The 15,631-nt window shown below is 40.6% G+C and overlaps 1 protein-coding gene and 1 long non-coding RNA gene across 2 annotated transcripts in view; one reads left to right on the top strand and one right to left on the bottom strand.

Annotated features, from left to right (window-relative positions):
• Positions 1–15,631, top strand: part of LOC133657656 (glutamate receptor ionotropic, delta-1-like) — a 1,080,304-nt gene that overhangs the window by 620,603 nt on the left and 444,070 nt on the right. The window lies entirely within an intron of this gene.
• On the bottom strand, positions 5,767–11,003 carry LOC133656937 (uncharacterized). Its single transcript, XR_009827202.1, has 3 exons — positions 10,990–11,003; positions 5,866–6,141; positions 5,767–5,777 (listed from the first exon to the last, which is right to left on the bottom strand). It is a non-coding gene; the product is annotated as an uncharacterized LOC133656937 (long non-coding RNA).

Below are 15,631 nucleotides of genomic sequence, written 5' to 3'. Positions count from 1 at the left end.
GGGAGGGAAACATGTTGGATGTGCAGCAAGGGAGGGAAACATGTTGGATGTGCAGCAGGGAGGGAACATGTGGATGTGCAGCAAGGGAGGGAAACATGTTGGATGTGCAGCAAGGGAGGGAAACATGTTGGATGTGCAGAGGAAACATGTGGTTGAGCAGAGGAGGAACATGTTGGATGTGCAGCAAGGGAGGGAACATGTTGGATGTGCAGCAGGGAGGGAAACATGTTGGATGTGCAGCAGGGGAGGGAAACATGTTGGATGTGCAGCAAGGGGAGGGAACATGTTGGATGTGCAGCAGGGAGGGAAACATGTTGGATGTGCAGCAGGGAGGGAAACATGTTGGATGTGCAGCAAGGGAGGGAAACATGTTGGATGTGCAGCAAGGGAGGGGAAACATGTTGGATGTGCAGCAGGGAGGGAAACATGTTGGATGTGCAGCAAGGGAGGGAAACATGTTGGATGTGCAGCAAGGAGGGAAACATGTTGGATGTGCAGCAGGAGGGAAACATGTTGGATGTGCAGCAAGGGAGGGAAACATGTTGGATGTGTGCAGCAAGGGAGGGAAACATGTTGGATGTGCAGCAGGGAGGGAAACATGTTGGATGTGCAGCAGGGAGAGGAAACATGTTGGATGTGCAGCAAGGGAGGGAAACATGTTGGATGTGCAGCAGGGAGGGAAACATGTTGGATGTGCAGCAAGGGAAGGGACACATGTTGGATGTGCAGCAAGGGAGGGAAACATGTTGGATGTGCAGCAGGGAGGGAAACATGTTGGATGTGCAGCAAGGGAGGGAAACATGTTGGATGTGCAGCAAGGGAGGGAAACATGTTGGATGTGCAGCAAGGGAGGGAAACATGTTGGATGTGCAGCAAGGGAGGGAAACATGTTGGATGTGCAGCAAGGGAGGGAAACATGTTGGATGTGCATCAGGGAGAGAACATGTTGGATGTGCAGCAAGGGAGGGAAACATTGTTGGATGTGCAGCAGGGAGGGAAACATGTTGGATGTGCAGCAAGGGAAGGACACATGTTGGATGTGCAGCAAGGGAGGGAAACATGTTGGATGTGCAGCAGGGAGGGAAACATGTTGGATGTGCAGCAAGGGAGGGAAACATGTTGGATGTGCAGCAAGGGAGGGAAACATGTTGGATGTGCAGCAAGGGAGGGAAACATGTTGGATGTGCAGCAAGGGAGGGAAACATGTTGGATGTGCAGCAAGGGGAGAGGGAAACATGTTGGATGTGCAGCAGGGAGGGAACATGTTGGATGTGCAGCAAGGGAGGAAACATGTTGGATGTGCAGCAAGGGAGGGAAACATGTTGGATGTGCAGCAAGGGGAAGAGAAACATGTTGGATGTGCAGCAGAGGGAGGGAAACATGTTGGATGTGCAGCAAGGGAGGGAAACATGTTGGATGTGCAGCAGGGGAGGGAAACATGTTGGATGTGCAGCAGGGAGGGGAAACATGTTGGATGTGCAGCAAGGGAGGAAACATGTTGGGATGTGCAGCAAGGAGGGAAACATGTTGGATGTGCAGCAGGGAGGGAAACATGTTGGATGTTCATCAGGGGAGAGGAAACATGTTGGATGTGCAGCAAGGGAGGGAAACATGTTGGATGTGCAGCAGGGAGGGGAAACATGTTGGATGTGCAGCAAGGGAAGGACACATGTTGGATGTGCAGCAAGGGAGGGAAACATGTGATGTGCAAGAAGAAATTTGGATTGCAGCAAGGGAGGGAAACATGTTGGATGTGCAGCAAGGGGAGGGAAACATGTTGGATGTGCAGCAGGGGAGGGAAAATGTTGGATGTGCAGCAGGGAGGGAAACATGTTGGATGTGCAGCAAGGGAGGGAACATGTTGGTTGTGCAGCAAGGAAAGAAACATGTTGGATTGTGCAGCAAGGGAGGGAACAGTTGATGTGCAGCAAGGGAGGGAACATGTTGGATGTGCAGCAGGGAGGGAAACATGTTGGATTGTGCAGCAAGGGAGGGAAACATGTTGGATGTGCAGCAGGAAGGAACATGTTGGATGTGCAGCAGGGGAAGGGAAAACATGTTGGATGGTTGCAGCAAGGGAGGAAACATGTTGGATGTGCAGCAAGGGAGGGAAACATGTTGGATGTGCAGCAAGGGAGGGGAAACCATGTTGGATGTGCAGCAAGGGAGGGAAACATGTTGGATGTGCAGCAAGGGAGGGAAAACATGTTGGATGTGCAGCAAGGAGGGAAGGACATGTTGGATGTGCAGCAAGGGAGGAACATGTTGGATGTGACAGCAAGGGGAGGGAAACATGTTGGATGTGCAGCAAGGGAGGGAAACATGTTGGATGTGCAGCAGGGAGGGAAACATGTTGGATGTGCCAGAGGGAGGGAACATGTTGGATGTGCAGCAGGGAGGGAAACATGTTGGATGTGCAGCAAGGGAGGGAAACATGTTGGATGTGCAGCAAGGGAGGGAAACATGTTGGATGTGCAGCAGGGGAGGGAGGAACATGTTGGATGTGCAGCAAGGGAGGGAAACATGTTGGATGTGCAGCAGGGAGGGAAACATGTTGGATGTGCAGCAAGGGAAGGAAACATGTTGGATGTGCAGCAAGGGAGGGAAACATGTTGGATGTGCAGCAAGGGAGGAAATATGTTGGATGTGCAGCAAGGGAGGGAAACATGTTGGATGTGCAGCAAGGGAGGGAAACATGTTGGATGTGCAGCAGGGGAGGGAAACATGTTGGATGTGCAGCAGGGAGGGAACATGTTGGATGTGCAGCAAGGGAGGGAAACATGTTGAATGTGCAGCAAGGGAGGGAAACATGTTGGATGTGCAGCAAGGAAAGAAACATGTTGGATGTGCAGCAAGGGAGGGAAAATGTTGGATGTGCAGCAAGGGAGGGAAACATGTTGGATGTGCAGCAAGGGAGGGAAACATGTTGGATGTGCAGCAAGGGAGGGAAACATGTTGGATGTGCAGCAGGGGAGGGAAACATGTTGGATGTGCAGCAGGGGAGGGGAACATGTTGGATGTGCAGCAAGGAAGAAATATGTTGGATGTGCAGCAAGGGAGGGAAACATGTTGATGTGCAGCAAGGGAGGGAAACATGTTGGATGTGCAGCAGGGAGGGAAACATGTTGGATGTGCAGCAAGGGAGGGAACATGTTGGATGTGCAGCAAGGGAGGGAAACATGTTGGATGTGCAGCAAGGGAGGGAAACATGTTGGATGTGCAGCAAGGGAGGGAACATGTTGGATGTGCAGCAAGGAGGGAAACATGTTGGATGTGCAGCAGGGGAGGGAAACATGTTGGATGTGCAGCAAGGAGGGAACCTGTTGGATTGCAGCAGGGAGGGAAACATGTTGGATGTGCAGCAAGGGAGGGAAACATGTTGGATGTGCAGCAAGGGAGGGACACATGTTGGATGTGCAGCAGGAGACAGTGGTGCAGAGGGGGAAACATGTTGGATGTGCAGCAAGGGAGGGAAACATGTTGGATGTGCAGCAAGGAGGGACACATGTTGGATGTGCAGCAGGGAGGGACACATGTTGGATATGCAGCAAGGGAGGGAAACATGTTGGATGTGCAGCAGGGAAGGAAACATGTTGGATGTGCAGCAAGGGAAGGACACATGTTGGATGTGCAGCAAGGGAGGGAAACATGTTGGATGTGCAGCAGGGAGGGAAACATGTTGGATGTGCAGCAAGGGAGGGAAACATGTTGGATGTGCAGCAAGGGAGGGAAACATGTTGGATGTGCAGCAAGGGAGGAAACATGTTGGATGTGCAGCAAGGGAGGGAAACATGTTGGATGTGCAGAAGGGAGGGCAACATGTTGGATGGGAGCTAATTAGAGGGGAGTCAAAAAAAGCTGTGTGCAGTCAGAAGGAATAAATAAGAACAACATTGGACCGGGTGTTGTTGTTTTCAAACCCTCAAAGACATCCTGGGGATGTTTTATTTCCGAGACATTTTGGCTCATGTGTCCTTTATTCATTTTTAAAACATATAAGAATGTTCCACCAACTAGCACAGACTTTACTCAAAAACTGAGCGACTGATGTCGCATCATCTTAACCAATGCTTCTCAAATACTGTTTAGTAGTCCATTTCTAAATTTGTATAACTTTTTTTTTACCTTTTTAAATTTTTTTTTATACATTTTTTTAAATTTTGTTACATTTGTATATATATTTGTTGTATTTAAATTTTTTCAACATTTGAAAATATTTTCTATTTTTGTAACATTTTTTTTATAAAACATTTTTGGAACTTTTTTTTAAATGTGTATATATATATATATATATAATATATATATATATATATATATATATATATATATATATATATATATATATATATATATATATATATATATATATATATATATATATATATATATATATAAACTTTTTTAACATTTATTTTCTTTACTTTTTAAATTTTTTTTTACATTTTTTATAAACATTTTTTTGTAACTTTAAAAGAAATTACAAAAATAATATATATATATCATATATATATATATATATATATATATATATATATATATATATATATATATATATATATATATATATATATATATATATATATATATATAGTTTTTTTTAAAAACTTTTTTAAAATGTTGTTACATTTGTATATTTTTTCACATATATATATATATATATATATATTCCATCTATCCTTCCATTTTCTACCGCTTGTCCCGTTCGGGGTTGCAAGGGGTGCTGGAGCCTATCTCAGCTGCATTCGGGCGGAAGGCGGGGTACACCCTGGACAAGTCGCCACCTCATCGCAGGGCCAACACAGAGATATATATTTTTTTATTTACATTTTTTTAACATTTGAAAATATTTTAAATTTAAACATTTTTTTTTTAATAAACCTTTTTTTTGTAAAATGTTTAAAAAAAAAAAAAAAAAAAAAAAAAAAATATATATATATATATATATATATATATATATATATAAATATATATATATATATATATATATATATATATATATATATATTTATATATTTACTTTTTTAACATTTATTTTCTTTACTTTTTTAATTATGTTTTTTAAATATTTAATAAAAAAAAATTTTTTAACTTAAAAAAAAAAAAATATATATATATATATATGTATATATATATATTTAAAAACATTTTTTTGTAGTTTTTCAAATTAATTTTTTTTACTTTTTAATTTTTTTGGGAATTTTTATTTTTTTTAACATTTTCTTATTTATTTTTTATTTATTTATTTATGTGTTTTATTTTTTATTTTTTATTTTTTATTGATTCCCTAAGGTACTGTCCTCCAGCTCGGTGTCAGCACTGCTGAAAATAATCAACAAGCCAGGAAATATGACCATATATGGTTGTGATAAAACACCTTTACATATTCTCTAAAGGGTAGCTGCCCTTTGGGGGGATTTATCTTATCATTGACAATCCTTGGAAAAGCACACTTTTGTTTTTGTCTTTGCAGTCTATTCAATTGAATATAAGTTGAAAAGGATTTGTTGTATTCTCTTTTTATTTACCATTTACACAACGTGACAACTCCACTGCTTTTGTAACAATCCACTGCAAAAGGATTGCCAAAAATATTCCTTATAACAGAAGTTTTGTGCTGTTTTTTAAAGGAGCTATTCCGCAAAAAGATAGTCAAATATTCTCTATGGCAGGATCCAAGATCCTCTATTCTCCAGATGTGTGAGGTTTTAGGGATAAGTGACTTGGGCCTCACACATGTGATGATGTGTGTTTAAAACCTGCATCTGGCTCCTCAGCAGCTGCATTTTCATCAGGCAGGAAAACAAGAAGGGAGGGATGTGAGTGAAGTGAAGCATGCAGCGACTCTATAAATACATCACTGCTCACCGCTTCTTTTTGCAATCAAATAGATCTTTTTACACGCTCCCTGCAGACATGGAAGCCAGAGGGACGGACAGGTTGTGAGCCGTGTGGTGTCCGTTCACACCTTGTAGTCCTCTCTGCTGGGACCATCTGCCTGCCTGCTCTTGTTGCTGCTAGGGAGGATCAACTGGCTGATTGTGGCCCTAAAGAGCAGGCTTGACAGGATGATGGCTGCCATGCAACTTGATGCTGTCCTCATACAGGCAGGGATGTATCACTTTCTCCTTTTTGTCTTTCTTTCTATGAGGACAAAACACGTGTCAAATATCTTCTATATGACAGGAGCGCTTTGCTGTTTTTAAAGACCTACTCCAAACACACTAGTCAAAGATCTTCTATATGACAGGAGCACTTTGCTGTTTTTAAAGACCTACTCCAAACACACTAGTCAAAGATCTTCTATATGACAGGAGCACTTTGCTGTTTTTAAAGACCTACTCCAAACACACTAGTCAAAGATCTTCTATACGACAGGAGCACTTTGCTCTTTTTAAAGACCTACTCCAAACACACTAGTCAAAGATCTTCTACATGACAGGAGCACTTTGCTGTTTTTAAAGACCTACTCCAAACACACTAGTCAAAGATCTTCTATATGACAGGAGCACTTTGCTGTTTTTAAAGACCTACTCCAAACACACTAGTCAAAGATCTTCTATATGACAGGAGCACTTTGCTGTTTTTAAAGACCTACTCCAAACACACTAGTCAAAGATCTTCTACATGACAGGAGCACTTTGCTGTTTTTAAAGACCTACTCCAAACACACTAGTCAAAGATCTTCTATATGACAGGAGCACTTTGCTGTTTTTAAAGAAATACTCCAAACACACTGATCAAAGATCTTCTATATGACAGGAGCACTTTGCTTGTTTTTAAAGACCTACTCCAAACACACTTATCAAAGATCTTCTATATAACAGGAGCACTTTGCTGTTTTTAAAGACCTACTCCAAACACACGTGTCACAGATCTTCTACATGACACAAGCACTTTGCTGTTTTTAAAGACCTACTCCAAACACACTAGTCAAAGATCCTCTATATGACAGGAGCACTTTGCTGTTTTTAAAGACCTACTCCAAACACACTAGTCAAATATCCTCTATATGACAGGAGCACTTTGCTGTTTTTAAAGACCTACTCCAAACACACTAGTCAAAGATCCTCTATATGACAGGAGCACTTTGCTGTTTTTAAAGACCTACTCCAAACACACTAGTCAAAGATCCTCTATATGACAGGAGCACGTTGCTGTTTCTAAAGACCTACTCCAAACACACTTTTCAAAGATCTTCTATATAAGAGGAGCACTTTGCTGTTTTTAAAGACCTACTCCAAACACACTTATCAAAGATCTTCTATATGACAGGAGCACTTTGCTGTTTTTAAAGACCTACTCCAAACACACTAGTCAAAGATCTTCTATATGACAGGAGCACTTTGCTGTTTTTAAAGACCTACTCCAAACACACTAGTCAAAGATCTTCTACATGACAGGAGCACTTTGCTGTTTTTAAAGACCTACTCCAAACACACTAGTCAAAGATCTTCTATATGACAGGAGCACTTTGCTGTTTTTAAAGAAATACTCCAAACACACTGATCAAAGATCTTCTATATGACAGGAGCACTTTGCTGTTTTTAAAGACCTACTCCAAACACACTTATCAAAGATCTTCTATATAACAGGAGCACTTTGCTGTTTTTAAAGACCTACTCCAAACACACGTGTCACAGATCTTCTACATGACACAAGCACTTTGCTGTTTTTAAAGACCTACTCCAAACACACTAGTCAAAGATCCTCTATATGACAGGAGCACTTTGCTGTTTTTAAAGACCTACTCCAAACACACTAGTCAAATATCCTCTATATGACAGGAGCACTTTGCTGTTTTTAAAGACCTACTCCAAACACACTAGTCAAAGATCCTCTATATGACAGGAGCACTTTGCTGTTTTTAAAGACCTACTCCAAACACACTAGTCAAAGATCCTCTATATGACAGGAGCACTTTGCTGTTTTTAAAGACCTACTCCAAACACACTTTTCAAAGATCTTCTATATAAGAGGAGCACTTTGCTGTTTTTAAAGACCTACTCCAAACACACTTATCAAAGATCTTCTATATGACAGGAGCACTTTGCTTTTTTTAAAGACCTACTCCAAACACACTAGTCCAAGATCTTCTACATGACAGGAGCACTTTGCTGTTTTTAAAGACCTACTCCAAACACACTAGTCAAAGATCTTCTATATGACAGGAGCACTTTGCTGTTTTTAAAGACCTACTCCAAACACACTTATCAAAGATCTTCTATATAACAGGAGCACTTTGCTGTTTTTAAAGACCTACTCCAAACACACGTGTCACAGATCTTCTACATGACACAAGCACTTTGCTGTTTTTAAAGACCTACTCCAAACACACTAGTCAAAGATCCTCTATAGGACAGGAGCACTTCGCTGTTTTTAAAGACCTACTCCAAACACACTAGTCAAAGATCCTCTATATGACAGGAGTACTTTGCTGTTTTTAAAGACCTACTCCAAACACACTAGTCAAAGATCCTCTATATGACAGGAGCACTTTGCTGTTTTTAAAGACCTACTCCAAACACACTAGTCAAAGATCCTCTATATGACAGGAGCACTTTGCTGTTTTTAAAGACCTACTCCAAACACACTTTTCAAAGATCTTCTATATAAGAGGAGCACTTTGCTGTTTTTAAAGACCTACTCCAAACACACTTATCAAAGATCTTCTATATGACAGGAGCACTTTGCTGTTTTTAAAGACCTACTCCAAACACACTAGTCCAAGATCTTCTACATGACAGGAGCACTTTGCTGTTTTTAAAGACCTACTCCAAACACACTAGTCAAAGATCCTCTATATGGCAGGAGCACTTTGCTGTTTTTAAAGACCTACTCCAAACACACTATTCAAAGATCCTCTATATGACAGGAGCACTTTGCTGTTTTTAAAGACCTACTCCAAACACACTAGTCAAAGATCTTCTATATGACAGGAGCACTTTGCTGTTTTTAAAGACCTACTCCAAACACATTTTTCAAAGATCTTCTATATAAGAGGAGCACTTTGCTGTTTTTAAAGACCTACTCCAAACACACTTGTCAAAGATCCTCTATGTGACAGGAGCACTTTGCTGTTTTTGAAGACCTAAATCAAAAACACTTATCAAAGATCCTCAATATCACATAAGAGCGCTGCTGTTTTTAGGGAACTAATGCCATAACACTTGTCAAAGATCCTCTATATCACATGAACGCTCTGCTGTTTTATGGACTTAATGCAAAAAACGCTAGTCAAAGATCCTCTATATCACATGAGAGTGTTGCTGTTTTAGAGACCTAATGCCAAAACACTAGGCAAAGATCCTCTATATCACATGAACGATCTGCTGTTCCTAAAAAGCTAAATCAAAAACACTTGTCAAAGATCCTCTATATCACATAAGAGTGTTGATGTTTTTAGGGACTTAATGCCAAAACACTTGTCAAAGATCCTCTATGTGACATTAGAGTGCTGCTGTTTTTAGGGAACTAATGCCAAAACACTTGTCAAAGATCCTTTATATCAATTGAACGCTCTGCTGTTTCTAAAGAACTAATGCAAAAACACTTGTCAAAGATCATTTAAATGACATGAGAGTGCTGCTGTTTTAGGGACCTAATGCCAAAACACTTGTCAAAGATCCTCTATATCACATTGAACGCTCTGCTGTTTTAGGGACCCAATGCAAAAAAACACTTGTCAAAGATCCTCTATGTGACATTAGAATGCTGCTGTTTTTAGGGAACTAATGCCATGACACTTGTCAAAGATCCTCTATATCATTTGAACGCTCTGCTGTTTCTAAAAAGCTAATGCAAAAACACTTGTCAAAGATCCTCTATGTGACATTAGAGTGCTGCTGTTTTTAGGGAACTAATGCCAAAACACTTGTCAAAGATCCTTTATATCAATTGAACGCTCTGCTGTTTCTAAAGAGCTAATGCAAAAACACTTGTCAAAGATCATTTACATGACATGAGAGTGCTGCTGTTTTAGGGACCTAATGCCAAAACACTTGTCAAAGATCCTCTATATCACATTGAACGCTCTGCTGTTTTAGGGACCTAATGCAAAAAACACTAGTCAAAGATCCTCTATGTGACATTAGAGTGGTGCTGTTTTTAGGGAACTAATGCCATAACACTTGTCAAAGATCCTCTGTATCACATGAACGCTCTGCTGTTTTAGGGACCTAATGCCAAAAACACATGTCAAAGATCTTCTATATAACAGGATCACTTTGCTGTTTTTGAATCAAATACACTTATCAAAGATCCTCCATATCCCATAAGAGTGTTGATGTTTTTAGGGACCTAATGCCAAACACTTGTCAAAGATCCTCTTTATGACGTGAGAGTGCTGCTGTTTTTAAGGACCTAATGCCAAAACACTTGTCAAAGATCCTCTATATCACTTGAAAGCTCTGCTGTTTCTAAAAAGCTAATGCAAAAACACTTGTCAAAGATCCTCTATATAACATGAGAGCGCTGCTGTTTTAGGGACCTAATGCAAAAAACACTTGTCAAAGATCCTCTATATCACTTGAAAGCTCTGCTGTTTCTAAAAAGCTAATGCAAAAACACTTGTCAAAGATCCTCTATATAACATGAGAGCGCTGCTGTTTTAGGGACCTAATGCCAAAACACTTGTCAAAGATCCTCTATATCACTTGAAAGCTCTGCTGTTTCTAAAAAGCTAATGCAAAAACACTTGTCAAAGATCCTCTATATAACATGAGAGCGCTGCTGTTTTAGGGACCTAATGCAAAAAACACTTGTCAAAGATCCTCTATATCACTTGAAAGCTCTGCTGTTTCTAAAAAGCTAATGCAAAAACACTTGTCAAAGATCCTCTATATAACATGAGAGCGCTGCTGTTTTTAGGGACCTAATGCGACGAACTGTAGCCAAACACAACATTCACGCATGCCAAAGAAGTTCCACAACAACAACAACAACAACAACAACAACAACAACAACAACAACAACAACAACAAGACGTCTTACCGTCTCCTCCGTGGTGCAGGCATGAAGTGAGGGTGGAGGATGAGAGCGAGGGGAGGAGGAGCGACTTCTCACACACGTGGAGGTTCGTCCTGCTGTTAAACGTCAATGTCATCAGCTCCGCCTCCAAGCTCCGCCCCTTTACCTCCTGTGTGTGTGTGTGTGTGTGTGTGTGTGTGTGTGTGTGTGTGTGTTTGTGTGTGTGTGTGATGAGGTCATGGCATGCAGCAGGAAGTTAATTCTGTGCATGATAACATCAGGGTGTATCAGGAGGCGGGAGGCGGTAGGCGGGAGGCGGGAGACGGTTGTTCTCTGGAGGTGACTTTGAGGGCCGCTTATCGGCCGCTCCATCGGGGGCCGCTAATGAAACATCTTGGAATGCAAAGAAAAAGCCCGTCAGACACTTCTTGGACTTGATGCCAACGTGCCGTGTGGGGACTCTAATTAGAAGTGTCCCTTTAATACTCCACTGCCGCTTCTTTACTTATTATGGGCCTGCTTATTATTGGCAGACCCATAATGAGCAGGCCCATAAGAGAGCGTTCATTAGGTCCCTAAAAACAGCAGCACTCTTATGTCATATAGAGGATCTTTGACTAGTGTTTTGGCATTAAGTCCCTAAAACAACAGAGCTTTCAAGTGATATAGAGGACCTTTGACAAGTGTTTTGGCAATAGGTCCCTAAAACAGCAGCACTCTGATGTCATATAGAGGATCTTTGACAAGTGTTTTTGCATTAACTTTTTAGAAACAGCAGAGCGTTCAAGTGATATAGAGGTTCTTTGACAAGTGTTTTGGCATTAGGTCCCTAAAACAGCAGAGCGTTCATGTGATACAGAGGATCTTTGACAAGTGTTTTGGCATTAGGTCCCTAAAACAGCAGCACTCTGATGTCATATAGAGGATCTTTGACAAGTGTTTTTGCATTAGCTTTTTAGAAACAGCAGAGCGTTCAAGTGATATAGAGGTTATTTGACAAGTGTTTTGGCATTAGATCCCTAAAAACAGCAGCACTCTCATGTCATATAGAGGATCTTTGACAAGTGTTATGGCATTAGCTTTTTAGAAACAGCAGAGCGTTCAAGTGATATAGAGGATCTTTGGCTAGTGTTTTGGCATTAGGTCCCTAAAACAACAGCACTCTCATGTGATATAGAGGATCTTTGACAAGTGTTTTTTGCATTAGGTCCCTAAAACAGCAGCACTCTCATGTTATATGGAGGATCTTTGAGAAGTGTTTTTGCATTAGCTTTTTAGAAACAGCAGAGCGTTCAAGTGATATAGAGGATCTTTGACAAGTGTTTTGGCATTAGGTCCCTAAAAACAGCAGCACTATCATGTGATATAGAGGATCTTTGACAAGTGTTTTGGCATTAGGTCCCTAAAAACAGCAGCACTCTCATGTCATATAGAGGATCTTTGACAAGTGTTATGGCATTAGCTTTTTAGAAACAGCAGAGCGTTCCAGTGATATAGAGGATCTTTGGCTAGTGTTTTGGCATTAGGTCCCTAAAACAACAGCACTCTCATGTGATATAGAGGATCTTTGACAAGTGTTTTTTGCATTAAGTCCCTAAAACAGCAGCACTCTCATGTTATATGGAGGATCTTTGACAAGTGTTTTTGCATTAGCTTTTTAGAAACAGCAGAGCGTTCAAGTGATATAGAGGATCTTTGGCTAGTGTTTTTTTCATTAGGTCCCTAAAACAGCAGCACTCTCATGTTATATAGAGGATCTTTGGCTAGTGTTTTGGCATTAAGTCCCTAAAACAGCAGCACTCTCATGTGATATAGAGGATCTTTGACAAGTGTTTTTTGCATTAGGTCCCTAAAACAGCAGCACTCTCATGTTATATGGAGGATCTTTGAGAAGTGTTTTTGCATTAGCTTTTTAGAAAAAGCAGAGCGTTCAAGTGATATAGAGGATCTTTGACAAGTGTTTTGGCATTAGGTCCCTAAAAACAGCAGCACTCGCATGTGATATAGAGGATCTTTGACAAGTGTTTGGCATTAGGTCCCTAAAACAGCAGCACTCTGATGTCATATAGAGGATCTTTGAGAAGTGTTTTTGCATTAGCTTTTTAGAAACAGCAGAGGGTTCATGTGATATAGAAGATCTTTGACAAGTGTTATGGCATTAGGTCCCTAAAACAGCAGAGCGTCCATGTGATATAGAGGATCTTTGAGAAGTGTTTTTGCATTAGCTTTTTAGAAACAGCAGCGCGTTCAAATGATATAGAGGATCTTTGATATTACTATTGCTCATACTTCAACTTTTATTATTAGAGTTCCTTACGTTTCTCTTACGCTTAATACGCCGCGATCCGGCCAACCGACCCCCACGTATGTCACACCGCCGGAAAGGTCTCGTTCGCGCCGACGGGGGTATTTTAAATTTGGAACATTTCGTGTTACCATGGCAACGCTATTCCCGAAAAGAAAAAAAAGGCCAATTTAATGGGTACAATTAAAAATACATAAAAAAGCAATAAGGTGCATATATAAATAAATAAATAGGTTACTGTACAGATAAATATATTGCACTTTTTCACATGCGTCCACGTTTATGGATGTATGTTATATTGTCTTTTTTATTCCAGCGAGTTAATCCATTTTGGGGGGAGTTGAGGGGATAATTGAATTATGATGCGTTCAAGAGTCTTACGACCTGTGGGAAGAAGCTGTTACAGAACCTGGAGGTTCTGCTTCGGAGGCTGCGGAACCTCTTTCTAGAGTACAGCAGTGGAAACAGTCCTTGGTGGGGTTGGGAGGCGTCTTTGCAGATTTTCTGAGCCCTGGTCAGGCGGTGGCTTTTTGCCATCTCCTGGATAGGAGGAAGAGGAGTCCTGATGACCTTTTCCGCCGTCCTCACCACTCTCTGGAGAGACTTCCAGTCTGAGGCCCTGCAGGCTCCAGTCCAGACGGAGATGCTGTTGGTCAGCAGGCTCTCTATAGTGGTCAGACCACAGAACACTTTTTCCACTTTGTATCAGTCCATCTTAGATGAGCTCAAACCCAGCGTTTCTGGGTGTTGTTGATAAACGGTTTTCACCTTGCATAGGAGTTTTAACTTGTGCTTTAAGATGTAGCGACCAACTGTAGTTACTGACAGTGGGTTTCTGAAGTGTTCCTGAGCCCATGTGGTGATATCCTTTACACACTGATGTGGCTTGTTGATGCAGTACAGCCTGAGGGATGGAAGGTCACGGGCTTAGCTGCTTACGTGCAGTGATTTCTACAGATTCTCTGAACCTTTTGATGATGTTACGGAGCGTAGATGGTGAAATCCCTAAATTCCTTGCAAAAGCTGGTTGAGGAAGGTTGTTCCTAAACTGTTCAACAATTTGCTCAGGCATTTGTTGACAAAGTGGTGACCCTCGCCCCCGTCCTTGTTTGTGAATGACTGAGCATTTCATGGAATCTACTTTTATACCCAATCATGGCACCCACCTGTTCCCAATTTGCCTGCACACCTGTGGGATGTTCCAAATAAGTCTTTGATGAGCATTCCTCAACTTTATCAGTATTTATTGCCACCTTTCCCAACTTCTTTGTCACGTGTTGCTGCCATCAAATTCTAAAGTTAAAGATTATTTGCAAAAAAATTTTTTTCTATCAGTTTCAACTAGAGATGTCCGATAATATCGGTCTGCCGATATAATCGGCCGATAAATGCGTTAAAATGTAATATCGGAAATTATCGGTATCGGTTTTTTTATTATCAATATCGTTTTGTTTTTTTTAATTTTAATTTTTTTTAATTTTTTTTTTATTAAATCCACATAAAAAACACAAGATACACTTACAATTAGTGCACCGACCCCAAAAACCTCCCTCCCCCATTTACACTCATTCACACTCATTCACACAAAAGGGTTGTTTCTTTCTGTTATTAATATTCTGGTTCCTACATTATATATCAATATATATCAATACATTCTGCAAGGGATACAGTCCGTAAGCACACATGATTGTGCGTGCTGCTGCTCCACTAATAGTACTAACCTTTAACAGTTAATTTTACAAATTTTCATTAATTACTAGTTTCTATGTAACTGTTTTTATATTGTTTTACTTTCTTTTTTATTCAAGAAAATGTTTTTAATTCATTTGTCTTATTTTATTTGATTCATTTTTTTAAAAAGTACCTTATCTTCACCATACCTGGTTGTCCAAATTAGGCATAATAATGTGTTAATTCCACGACTGTATATATCGGTTGATATCGGTATCGGTTGATATCGGTATCGGTAATTAAAGAGTTGGACAATATCGGCATATCGGATATCGGCAAAAAGCCATTATCGGACATACCTAGTTTGAACATCAAAAATGTTGTCTTTGTAGCGTATTCAACTGAATATGGCTTGAAAATGATTTGCAAATCATTGTATTCCGTTTATATTTACATCGAACACAATTTCCCAACTCATATGGAAACGGGGTTTGTAGAATGGAATGATTGATTGTTAGAGTCGTGTCCCATTGTTTCACTTTTGTATGATTTCTGTCCTCACCCTGGTGCAAAGAAGCTGCAGGCTGGTGAGCAGGAGGTCTATCAGAGAAGTGGTGTCCATACCATAAACGTCAAGTGGTTCTTCATACGCACACAAAAGGTGAGCTTCCCCCCTCGCCTTTTTAATCA

The sequence above is a fragment of the Entelurus aequoreus genome, linkage group LG09, assembly GCF_033978785.1.
Source record: "Entelurus aequoreus isolate RoL-2023_Sb linkage group LG09, RoL_Eaeq_v1.1, whole genome shotgun sequence".
NCBI lineage: Eukaryota > Metazoa > Chordata > Actinopteri > Syngnathiformes > Syngnathidae > Entelurus > Entelurus aequoreus.
Note: the sequence above shows the minus strand (reverse complement) of the source record. Positions and strands in the feature narration are given on the sequence as shown.